This window comes from Tasmannia lanceolata, unplaced genomic scaffold, assembly GCF_043159265.1.
Source record: "Tasmannia lanceolata isolate RefF3 unplaced genomic scaffold, GAP_Taslan_0.1 ptg000005l, whole genome shotgun sequence".
Taxonomy (NCBI): Eukaryota; Viridiplantae; Streptophyta; class Magnoliopsida; order Canellales; family Winteraceae; genus Tasmannia; species Tasmannia lanceolata.
Genome location: NW_027518682.1, coordinates 15,717,339 through 15,729,910, shown reverse-complemented (window position 1 = coordinate 15,729,910; position 12,572 = coordinate 15,717,339).

Below are 12,572 nucleotides of genomic sequence, written 5' to 3'. Positions count from 1 at the left end.
TCTGATTGAAATCGACTTCCTGATACCTTGAAAATTCTTTCAAAAGATTTGACAAATATATGTGATGAATATGATACTTTTTTATTTAAACAAGATTGATTGAGAATTTCTCCCTCAGATTTCTTTTCCTTCCTTCCCCTCTTTCTTATCTTCTTTTCCTAGTCACTTTGTTATCTTATTCTTCTAATTCTATTCCCTGGCCTGCATCAATATGGCAATGATATCTTTTTAATTGATGCTTGGATTTTGATTTGGGTGCAAGAACCCTTACAGAAGAAGCATTTAAGTCTGATTATGGACTAAAAGGGTCATTTTACTCATAGGTGGGATCGGTTGGCGGTGTCAGAATTTTAGTCTGATTATGGGGAAAACAGTCGTTTTCCTCATTCGTGGGATCTGTTGGCAGTGTCCATGGACAAGTCTTGTCACAGAAATCATTTTTATAACTCTTTAGTTAAATCTACTGAAGGGTAGAGAGGATGAAATAATATTGAAAGCTTTTTTTGAAATAAATGGATTTTTGGAGGATTCAGGAATTTGCTTTTACTTTGGGGGATTCAGATGAGAAGATGTTGCCTTTGGCCATAGTGGGGATGGAAAATTGCATTTTAATTTGAGAAGAGGTCTGATACTTCGGAGGAAATGATTCAGAAAATTTTTGACTGTCACTTGGGACTAATAGACTTGAAACCATGCTTAGTAGGCACCATATTTAGTCAAAATAGTAACGTGCTCTTTCGATCGTGATTATGATTTGGCACTTCTTTTCTCAAAATTTTTTTTTGGGTTGCGAATCATCTGGAAGACTTGTTATCATGGTTATGTTTATTCAACTATAGACTTAAAAAAAAGGCAAGGGGATCCTCTTCAGCCCATGAAGTTATTGACATTTGCTATGAATTCTCTGAATCCTTTTTTAAATGTTTATCAAAAATTGTATTTCCTTCTTTTATTTTCAAACCCTGAGTTTAGGTGAAAGATGTTTTACGGTGATGTGCAGTTGATTTTGACCTTTCAAAGGTTTCCTGTTTTGAAACCAACTTTTGGTAAGTTGGTTTAACTTTTTCAGAAACTTAAGAAACTGCAGCATGTACGTTCTTCATGATTTCTCTGCATTGTTCTCCCAGTTACATGGAATGGTTGTCTTGCTTAGGGAGAGTTTTAGCTAGTTTGGCTGAGCTTAGGCTCTTTTTTTTTTCTGTTTTTTTTTTTGGAAAGATGGCTGAGCTTAGGTATTTGTTTTTGGAAAAATCTTGTTCAATGCCTTACAGGTTTGTGACTTCCTCAATGGCCGTCCTGATGTGATCTGTCATGTCTGACCCTAGTTGTGATGCAGATCGGCTGGCACAAACTGGTGTATAGATATGTCCTTTGGACTTTTGATCATCTCCTTCCCGGAGAAGCTGTGATCATTTTTGCCCTTTTTTGGTATTCTGTTTTCTCTGTTTTTTTTTTCTTTGTTTCTTCGCTTCATCGCTTTGGACCTGTCTTTCTGTTTTAATGATATCATCTTTCAAAAAGTGTGATTTATTTCTATAATTTTTTGGAACTTTATTGGTAATTGAAGATTATAATGTTTCACATTCTTTTTAGAGGCAACCATCTTGGGTGCATCTAACCGTGATTTCCCAATGTTTATTTGGTTTTTATTTTCAACATCTGGTTCTAGATAATCTTAAAAAGCTCTAGACCACGAAAAAAACTCTTTGCTCTTGTCAATCTTTACCTTCCAGTTAGGAGTCTGAGTCTTGGGTATGGGTGTTTTCCTCATTTTATGCTACCTAGAATATCATATTTTTCTTTCCCGTCCGAGTGATCTCCTGTTCTAATATCTTGTTCTGGTAACCATTCAAAAAAATGATCCTGTTCTGGTCCTCCATTCCTGATATTGTCTGTAGCACTTAAATAATATCCGCTAGTTTTCTATGTAGTCCTTAATTTATCTTTGCTTCCCGCCCGGGTGATACCTTATACTATGTTCTAGTTCTGGTCTTTCATCCCATACATGGTCTGTGGTACTTAAATAATGTAGATAAGTAGGCTTTACTCAACAAATTTTTTACCTTTTTTCCCCTTGAACTGAATCTTTGGAAAGGTTAGTTTCATTGGAAAACCTACTTTTTTATTCCATTACTTTTGTGTAGAGCTCCATAAGTTATCAATTTTGGGTTTAGATAATTTCATGTCATCCTTCTACGTTCTGGCTGCAATTAGAATTAGAAGGAACCTGGGAAAACAAGTTGGTCTTTGTCCTCGTGCATTCTCAAGTGTTCTCTTGCATTTGAAGACATTGTTCTCGAAGCATGGAGCGTGAATTTGGATCTCATGTTGCTGGTAAGAGAATTTCTCCTTCTCATTTGTCGATCACGAAATTTTATTAAAAAAAAAATGTTTGCTTGGTGGGTCCTATCACATTGAAGCTTAATGTGGGGGTGTCACGTAATGGATTTCATTAGTTGTTGTGTGATTGAAACATGAGGACATCAACACTACTGATATTGCGGAGAATAGTTTATGGTCTTGTTTCTGGTACCCAATTCTGATCACATATACACTGTGTAAGTATATATTAACATGCATGTAAAGAGTGATCAAACCTCAAAAAAAGGGGCTAAGGCTCAGGATCATCCGATAAAGGAAATCTAAATAGTTTATGGTTTTGTTTCTGGTACCCAATTGGATCAATAAATCTGATCACATATGCACTGTGTAAGCATATGTTAACATGCATGTAAAGTGTGATCAAGACCGATGATTTGGTGGAGCATCATGATGCAGCCACCACGGCTATATTCAAGGACTTCTCTGCGGTGCCCAGCAATAAAAAAACACAGATGAGGATATGTGAGTGCCACCAGGACCATTGATCTTGTAGAACATCATGGTAGCTCACAATATTCTATATAAAGAACCACAAAATCAACTGCTCGCTGTATTCCTCTTTGGGCTGCCATTTTGGTTGCTATTTGGGCCAGCGGATCTGATCATACATGCATAAATGTGATCCTGCATACATGGGGAAAGTGGACCCATATATGCCAACGGATTTGATCTTATATGCGGTAGTGGATCCACATAGTGACCATTATAAGTGAGCTAATGGTCATAATCTGGTTTGATTGAAATTAACAGTAAACCCTGTGATTTGAAATCAATTCAAAAATCCACCTTTTAGTGATCAATATTGACTTGCATGAATAGAAATTTCCTTGAGAACAGAGTATAAACCTAAATAAATATTGTATCTTTGTACTCAGAAAATGAAATCCCTCAGGTAGGCCAATCACATGGCTGCCCTTATTTATCAAGGTCAAAAAATCAGGGACGTGGGTGTTACCACTGCCACTAATCAAATGCCTTGGTTAATAAAATTTGGACGCTGATATCCCCCCCTTGGAGGCTATTTTTCTCCTGATGCTAACTATAAAGCATGTTTCCTATCAACTTTTTAACGGCAAAGCATTCACTCCCTTTTTCTCTCCCCTTCTAGGATAAAACTACCCCCTCGAAGCTACAGCCGTACAGCTCTACATCAAGCAAGGTAGGCCTCACCATAGGATGATCCAAACCAACCATTCAATGCCCCCAACGTAAATAAGATGCACCCCAAAATATTAAGGAAACCTTATAGATCAGAGGGTTGCGTTCATCTTGTGGAAATGATTTTGGGAGCACAACATATTTATGTTGCGGCCCATTAAATGGACGGCTTGGATCATCCTACATTTTGAAAATATAAGTGGGGCCTACAATTGGGCCTTAATGTTTTTGTACAACATGAACCATAGGATGATCCAAACCATCCATTTGATGGGCCACAATGTAAATAGGTTATGCCCCTAAAATCATTTCCATGGGATGGTCGCAACCCTCCAATCTATAGAGGTTTCTATAATTTGTTTTCTTTCTATGGGATGATCGCAACCCTCCAATCTTCAGAGGTTTCTATAACTTGCAGTTTCTCTTTAGATCGGAGGACTAGGATCATCCTTTGGAAATGATATTTTAGGGTGCAACGCATTTACATTGTGGGCCATCAAATGGATGGTTTGGATCATCGTATGGTGGGGCCTACCTTGCTCACCGATTAAAACAAATTAATTAAAGGGAGCCCTTGCATGTATCATTCCCTCGACAAACAATTACCACCCACATGACTCACCTCCTCACGTGTCTTACTTCACCTCCTCTCGTGTCTCTTATTTGTAGAGAGGAAGGAAGAGACGTGCGCAAAGAGTAGAGGGAAGTGCAAGCTGAAGAAGGGGGGTTTTGATCCTGCAGAAAAGGGCTGGATATCCAGCCGGCTCACCAATTGTACTTGATACTAAATCAGCAAACACCAATTTTGTCCTTGATACTAAATCATCAAATAAGGCCATAACAGCCGCATCAAATGACACACCGTCTTGGTAGCGGATGCTCAAATATGACTGTACCACCATCAAGGGCAGTTTATATCTTCAGCTACAACACACGCAACAAGACGACATGGTGAATAGTGGCACTTGCTATTTCGTCCGCCGATGAGATGCAACCCAAAAATCAGTGGTGGTATCAGCCAACTGCAAAATGGGCAGCAGACTATCTTGCAATGCTTCACCAGCCCAAAGACAAATTACAGTTAGAGGAACAGAAGTATACAAGTACAATGGATGTACCCCTCTCCCACAATTTAAAAGAGCATCATGCAGCCTTCACCTATGGTGCCATAGGGTCCAACATAAGGCTTTCCGCTACCATTCAATCCAAGACGAAGGTTTAGGATTGGATCGAGGAGAGAAGAAGAAATGTTACACAAAGGAAGAAATGAAAAGATAAGTATGTCCAGAACTAAGAGTTCTCTTTCCATTTTTGCAGACTTCATCTAAAAAGTAAAGAAGTATTTTTGAGTTTCTTTCAGAAGACTCAAAAGAAAGAAAATATTATCTGTATCCTTATTTATCTATTTGCTTATACGGTGCGTTACTCCTATGTTTTTTAAGTGCTCCCGTCATGAAAGAATGTAAACTAATGTTTAATGTTTACAGCTTGCAAGTACAATGAATAAAAAAAATATCATGCTGTAGACAAAATAACAAGCGAGAAAGAAAAAACATTCATACCTACATTTAAGTTTATTACTGTCGTCACATTTAGCGTTACATTTTATGAAAGAACCTGACAGCAAGCAGCCTTTGATCCTAGATTTTCACTTCATTGATCAACATGAATGCCGTAGTTCCTATCCATCTTCAACGTAATATAGTTTTTCAAGTATACCAACAGACCAAAGGAACTTCTTGTAGAGCTTAAGGACTTGATCACTTGAAGTTTCATGCAGTTCATCATTGCTCTTCGTTGACCGTCTCTAGAGAAATCATATAATCCTTGCATCTGCTTGAGCAGAATCCCATAGAGCAACAAAAGAACTGTGCTGCACTTTGTCTCTATCTCATTTAGGCAGTGTTAAGAATCTTTTGTGCAATAAAAGCTACAAAAGCACTGTCCATAAAACTTTTTTGAAGGGGCAATGACGAAGGTATGCTTCATCAAAAAATCCACCAATCTCTTTGTGCCCCTACCTTGACGATGTTGTTTCTCCTTCAGGAAAATATGAAGTTGGATCCGTTACTGCAGCTGAAGCTACACCTAACTTAAGTAGTGCGGCAACTGTTTGCTCTCTGAACAAAAAAAATGCTAACAAAGGAATGCCATACTAACCTGCCAAAATATGCAGCCCAATGAAGACCCATCCAACCGCATCCCAAAAACTATGACGGATGCCAGAACTAATTAGATGATATATTGCTCGTTCATATCTAAGAGCGACTGCCATGAGTTCATCATTACGCAGGATTGATCATGCAGTACTGACCCAACCTTCGCCTTCTTCATGGACTTCGCAATCTAGCTACATGTAGAATTTATCCTGCAGTAACTTCTCGATTAAAGCTTCTGCAGGATAGATGAATTCATTTTCTTGATCACTTCTCCTTGTAAGTATTTTTCATTAAGCCACATTTCTCGCAACTCTCCGAACAGTCCAATATTTTCCTATCTACTCCCTGGGACTTTCTACCGAAGGACCAATCTACTTTTATCTTCATTAAAGTGATCGTTTATTTAACAAAGGTGAAACACCACTATAAACACATGCACTACGCACATGAAAACACAAACTAGATGAAAACATAGAAAAAAAATCCATGTTCACGTAAGATAGAAAAAAACAGCACACCTTTAGATCGAAATGAGATTTGTGGACTCCCCCATATTTGTTTTTCTTCCAATTGTAGCCATCATTACGGAATATTTTAACTTTTTTCGATCATAAGGTAACACCGTACCTCCTAAAAAGGAAAATATTATTAAAACTTATTCAATCAGAATTTGCATGTACCAGCAAGAAAAATGCTTGGTTGCCAAATTCACAGATAAGAGATTTCTTATCAAGTAAGAAAGAAGAACTAATATAAGTTCAAAATAAAATCTCAAATGCCAAAATAGTTACTTTTACGAAATTAACAGTAAAGGAAGACAAAATGAGGGGTTTAAGAAATATTGAAGCTAAAGCAAAACATGATCACTGTCCACTTGAAAAAGTAGAAAATTCAAAAAAATAAAAAATGAAAGCCAGACTCCAAGACTAATGCGAATACCGAATGTAGTTGCAAGCAATAGAAGAACAAGAGGAACAAGAGGAGCAAGAGGAAGAGAAATCTTGGAACAAGGTTATGTTTCCATTGTATATAAGGTTAAGAGGAGAGAGAATGAAATCGTGGAACAAGGTTATGTTCCCATCGTAAAATAGGGTTATGTTCATGTAAGTTTGAAAAAATATCCCTCACTTAAGTTAGATGAAAAATAAGAGAAATAAACATACATGTTTTAAGTTTCAACACTCCTCATGTTGGATTGTCAATGCCAAGCCTGCCCAGATTACCAAGAATACTTTGTAGATGATTTTTAGGAATAGATTTGATGAGAATAATGTCAAGTTGATCTTATGATTTCACGTACAAAATTGTAATGGTATTATACTTCCATTTCTATGAGTAGAATCTGAAGCTACAAATGCCTTCTATCTCATCATTTTATCTGGCCACCACAACTATATTTTCATTTTGCCCTTTTATTTCGTCTTATCCTGTTGAGATTCTTCGTGTTTTATTTGAAGAAAATCACTGACATGCATTCCTATTTGATTAAAGAGAATGGCCATTATCCTTGTTACCTAGGAATGGCCATTGGATTTTATGTAAAGGTTTCATGGTATTAGTATTCTGTATGTACCTTTTGAAATCCATGTATCATGTATGTTGATTCAACAGAGTTAGAAGTCAATTTCTAATGAAATTTTTTGATGTTGATGAGTTTGAGGTAGTTTTCTAGAGATTGATGGTTCTGTTTATTCAAGATTAGTCATTTATCTATGTTATATCTATTCATCTAGAAGTAGAGAGCTTATTTCATTATATTTTTCCTACCATTCTCTGTTTTCAGTTTTGTTTTCTGATACTACTTTGGGTGAGATGCACCTGCATGAAAACCTCGCCATAAATATGCACAAAATCCTTCCCCCTCCTATGGCCAAATTCATAGATCTTGCCTTTTAGATTCCCATTCCACCAAAAAGTGATGATTCTCCACAAACCAAACCCAAGTCCGAGTCCAAAAGTGACGATTCTCCCCAAACCAAACCCAAGTCCAGAAATCCTCTTGGGGGTTTTTCAATTAAAGCACCACACAAGATCTTGCCACCTCTAAATACCTCATCCCTTACTGAATGATCGGTAAAACGCTGAACAATTTACACAACTGACGCCTCAGATTCTAGTGCAACGGAATAACTCATGAATCCAAAGTAGAACACGTATGCAAACCTCTTAAATCTACCGTGGCAAGCTTTTCGGATCCAATTAGATTCATCCATTCATTTCAAATAACATAGTAAGAACAAAAAACAATATCTATCTATGCCACAGAACGGAATTAGATAGCAGATTTCTATCAAATAGAGAATATAACTTAGATAGCAAATGGCAGACCAAAGCCATGGCCAGATCACCCAAAAACCAGCATGATAGATAGCGTTTCAATTTGGGCTGATTTATACACCCTTGCTTTATGAATCCACACCTTCCATTATTTTGAACTTCTTTTAATGGCTGTTATAATTTCATTATCTATTAAAATTAGTTCTTACTCTTTCACATGACTATATTATCCCCAACAAAGGTAGAATAGCCACTAGTAAATCTCCTATCAGCTTATCCAGTCTGCATAAGCACACGCCTCTATAGTCAAATGACCCCTCATGGCATACAAAACACCTTAGTCTGATGTTTCCTTGAGTTACTGTGTGATCCTTTGAATAGCCTATAGGTGTGTGGTCTAAGAAGAGTGCATAAATATGCTAATCATACAAGGATTTTACTGCCTCTTTTGCAAACAACCATTTCAACTGTGAAATTTAATATCGAAACTAGCCTGCTTTTTTTGGTTAATTGATTGGTTGCCAATTACAAAAATTCAATACCAAAACCAACCTGGTTTAATTGGTTAACTGATTTGCCTCATGTGCCAATCACTTAACCAAACACTATGCCACGACAATTTTTTTTCCCTCTTTTATTTGTTTCAGTTTCTTGCAATTTCGTTGGAATGTTTAAAGAAATAAATTGGAATGCTTCTTTCCTAAATCTTACGCATTCTCTTCATTCTTTGTTACAGGTAGATGGTATACACAGTTCAAGATTTATCTGATTGAATGTACTTTCTATGATTGCAGGGCACCTTTAAATCTGGGAAAGCTTTGGATGTTAGATATATACTAATTTGCTAATTACATTCAACAACGTATATTATACATTCACCACAAATTCCATATGCTTTGTTCCCATCTTACAATTCTCTCCAATTTTAAATCCTATTGTATGGCTGCAACTTTTGTTAGATATTTTTATTTTCAAAATTTTGAATTTTGGTTAAAATCTAGTTTTTTTGTAAAATGCTTTTCAAAAGTGTTTTGGAAAAGAAAAACTTCTCTTTTGGAAAAAGTAACTTTTTAGAAAATAGAGTAGAAATGTGATGGGAAAAATAATCCCACATTAGAGGTTCATAAAGGTTTGAGAGGGGTATACAAAGCCTTACCCACTTCTCATTCTTGTCATCTGAGGCGTTGGATAGTGGAAATGGCTAGTGTTCGATCGGGTTCAATCTGGACCGTCATATCGCGATCGGTTGCGTACCAACGATCAGAAGCCTATCGAGTGCAATCCGAGCTATGGCATGGTGATTGGTTGCGATCTAATGGGTAAGGGAGATGGTATGGGTTTTACACAACCCAACAGTCATTGCAGGATTGATCCGGACTATTGAATCGCGGATGAGAACGATCTAAATGGTCAGATTTAAATCCGGTCTGGAAAGAGGCCCTGTAAAGGTGCTTTTCACACTGAAAAGACAACAAAGACTATAAATTGAGTAGAACTCTGTCATTTCAAAACAGAAATGAATTTGCCATCCTACAGTGCTATTTTGATCATTTCCATATCATTTCTACTCCTTTTAAAGTCCCCCAAATTCATTTTTTGCTTATGTTTCCATTGTTATACTTCTCTAATTACTATTATTATGTAGAAATAGTAATTAGACCAATTCTCTAAGGCTTGCATTTCTCTAAGGACATTTTGGATTTGATTCCGCTTGTGCATAGCGTCATCAAATATTAGTAAGATTTTCCAATTAGGCCTCATTGTATCTTGGATGCAAGTTCGTGGATCCCCATTGAACAATATTGGTGGGGCGAATTTTGTCTTAAGGACAGCGTTATCACGCCTTGAACCAAACCAATTTCAGATTTCCTATCACCAATAGTTTCTTCTTCTCTATCTTAAGACAAAATTTTCCGTTGCTTCAATGGCATTGTATTCAATTCGTCAAATGATCCAATACTTTGTCAAACTTGAATGTTTGGAGAAAGGAAATTTCAAACTGTGGCAAAAGAAGATGCACTTCATTCTTACTTCGCTAGAAGTGGTTCGAGTTCTCACAATACCAAAGCCGGCAGAGAATGAAAATTAAACTATGGTGGAGGCTCATGCAAGGATTAAATGGGGACAAGAATACTACATTTGCAAAGGGCACATTCTCAAAGCGCTATGTCTAATACTTTATTCGACATACATCAAGGCATGGGATTGGCGAGCGAGATTTGGAATGCACTTGAAGTGAAATACATGTCAGAAGATGCCGGTAGCAAAAAGTTCATTGTGATCCATTTCTTGAATTATCACATGGTAGATGATAAGCCAATTATAGATCAATTATATGAAATTCAACATATAGTAAGTCAAATTCATTAACAAGGTATTTTACTTAACGATTCCTTCGCAGTTTCTTCGACAATTGACAAACTTACACTAACTTGGAATGACTTTAGAAAAAAGTCTTAAACCCAAGAAAGAAGAAATGTCTCTTGAAGAATTGGCTCAATGCCTCACTAGTGAGGAAGAGTCAAGAATAAGAAATAACAAAGAAGAGCATGAAACTCTATCCTCTAAAGTCCATTTGGTAGAAAATGTCAAGAATTCGAACCAACTTTAGAAAGATAATTGAAAGATGAACAAGCATCACGAAAAGAAGTTCAATAAAAACAAGAAAAGGAAAGGTGCTTGTTTGAATTGTGGCAGACCAACCACTACAAGAGTGAGTGTCGACTTCTTATGAGCACCAACAGACAAAGAAAAGTTTGTAGCCATGATTTCCTAGGTAAATGTCCTTGAAAATGGCAATAGTTGGTGGATTGACTCGAGAGCGGCGAAGCATGTCTGCAAAGACAGGAACCTGTTTTCAACTTATGAATCAGTTGAAGATGGAAGTGTGTTATATATGGGCAATTTATCAACATCGGAAGTCAAAGGAAAAGGAAAGGTGAAACTTGAGTTCAGGTCCGACAAATGTGTCACTCTAACTGATGTCTACTATGTACCTAAAGTAAGGAAGAATTTGGTGTCTCGGAGCATTCGTAACAAGGATGGCTTCAAACTTGTATTTGAATCGGACAAATTCATTCTTTATAAGGGGGTACTTTTGTTGGGAAGGGATACATGTATGCATGAATGTTCAACTCAATATTAATAAAGTAAATTTCTTTACATATGTTGTTGATTCTTCTTTATTTTTATGGCATAATACTTTTATGACATACTCCTTGAGAACCACCAAGTGCACCAGAGTTCCCATGGCTTTGTGTACTTTTGCATGTATACTCCGTGACCTTACATGTTCTCTTGGATTCAGTGTTCCAGTTAGTGCAAGTACGGCTTGATGGCTCATACCACCTCATTCTCTGCCACACTGATGAAACCTTATTAGTGTGTCCACATGAACGCATTAGTCTCTCTTCCTTCTCTCTGGTCGTGTCTTCTCCAACTATTTTGCTTATTAATTTACTTTAATCACACTTCCATCCCCTGCTTTATTTCTTTTGCTTAATTAACAACTCTCTCTCTCTCTCTCTGTCATGTGAATATTATCTACCTTGGTTGTCTAGGGTTTGGTGCATGTTGGTTTCTTAAATATTATATGCATTGTAGTCCTCAAAGCTGCCAATAAATGTGAAGACAATCTCCATTGAAAGAGGAAGGAATTAAATAACACATACATCCCTTGCATTCATGGAGCTTTGAAGTTGTAAAAGCTGTACATCTGAACAAATGGAAATGTTCCCAAACTTATTATCTTAATACATGTATATAATCTATAATATCAAAAGTTACAAGTTACCTTTTGTAAATACATGTTAATATTTATACAAGTCTGCTCAAACGGTAGAAATGCAGTCATTTTTAGGAAAAGACAAACGCTTTGAGGTGGAAATGCTGGAAAAGAGAGTGGAAATATCATTTTCCATGTATGTATATAGTATGGATACTTAACCCATGCGCTTTCTTCATTGTAATGTTGAGAATGGTCGATGCTATTACAATGATAGAGCTTGTATGGACAAGAGGAGATTTTACTACTTGGATATTTTATATATGGAAACTTATTCAGTCATCTGACAATCTTTATTTTCTCATTTGATTTCTAATGAATTTATGTGACACGTGAGAAAATGGGCTTGGAAAGCTGAGGATAGAGAGTGGGAAAAGGCTGTATTTTTGTATTCCACACACATGAACACAGTTCTGTTTGTTCTTTCTCAGGCTTTTATTTCAAATCTCATAATTTTCAAAGTAGAAAATGACTACTTTCACTTGTGCTTTGTCAAGTGGGAATATTTTATTTTCATCTCCCATTGAATATAACAAAGGCTTAGACATTGAGGACAATGAGTTGGGATAGCCATCATTGCGTGCCTTAGTTTATTGCTTCTATGATTCACATGGAAGACCACAACTACTTCACATTGTGCCATTTATAAAGCCTGTAGTGAGCTAGCTTTTGGTATACAATAATAAAAACAATACTTACATGTTTGAGATTGCCAAGTGTATCTACCCCATTACCCTCAAAACTAACATCATTTGGTGATTTTAGTTTTTTAAAATGTTTCTCAAGTGCCATGTGGCACGCCCCCGCTGCCC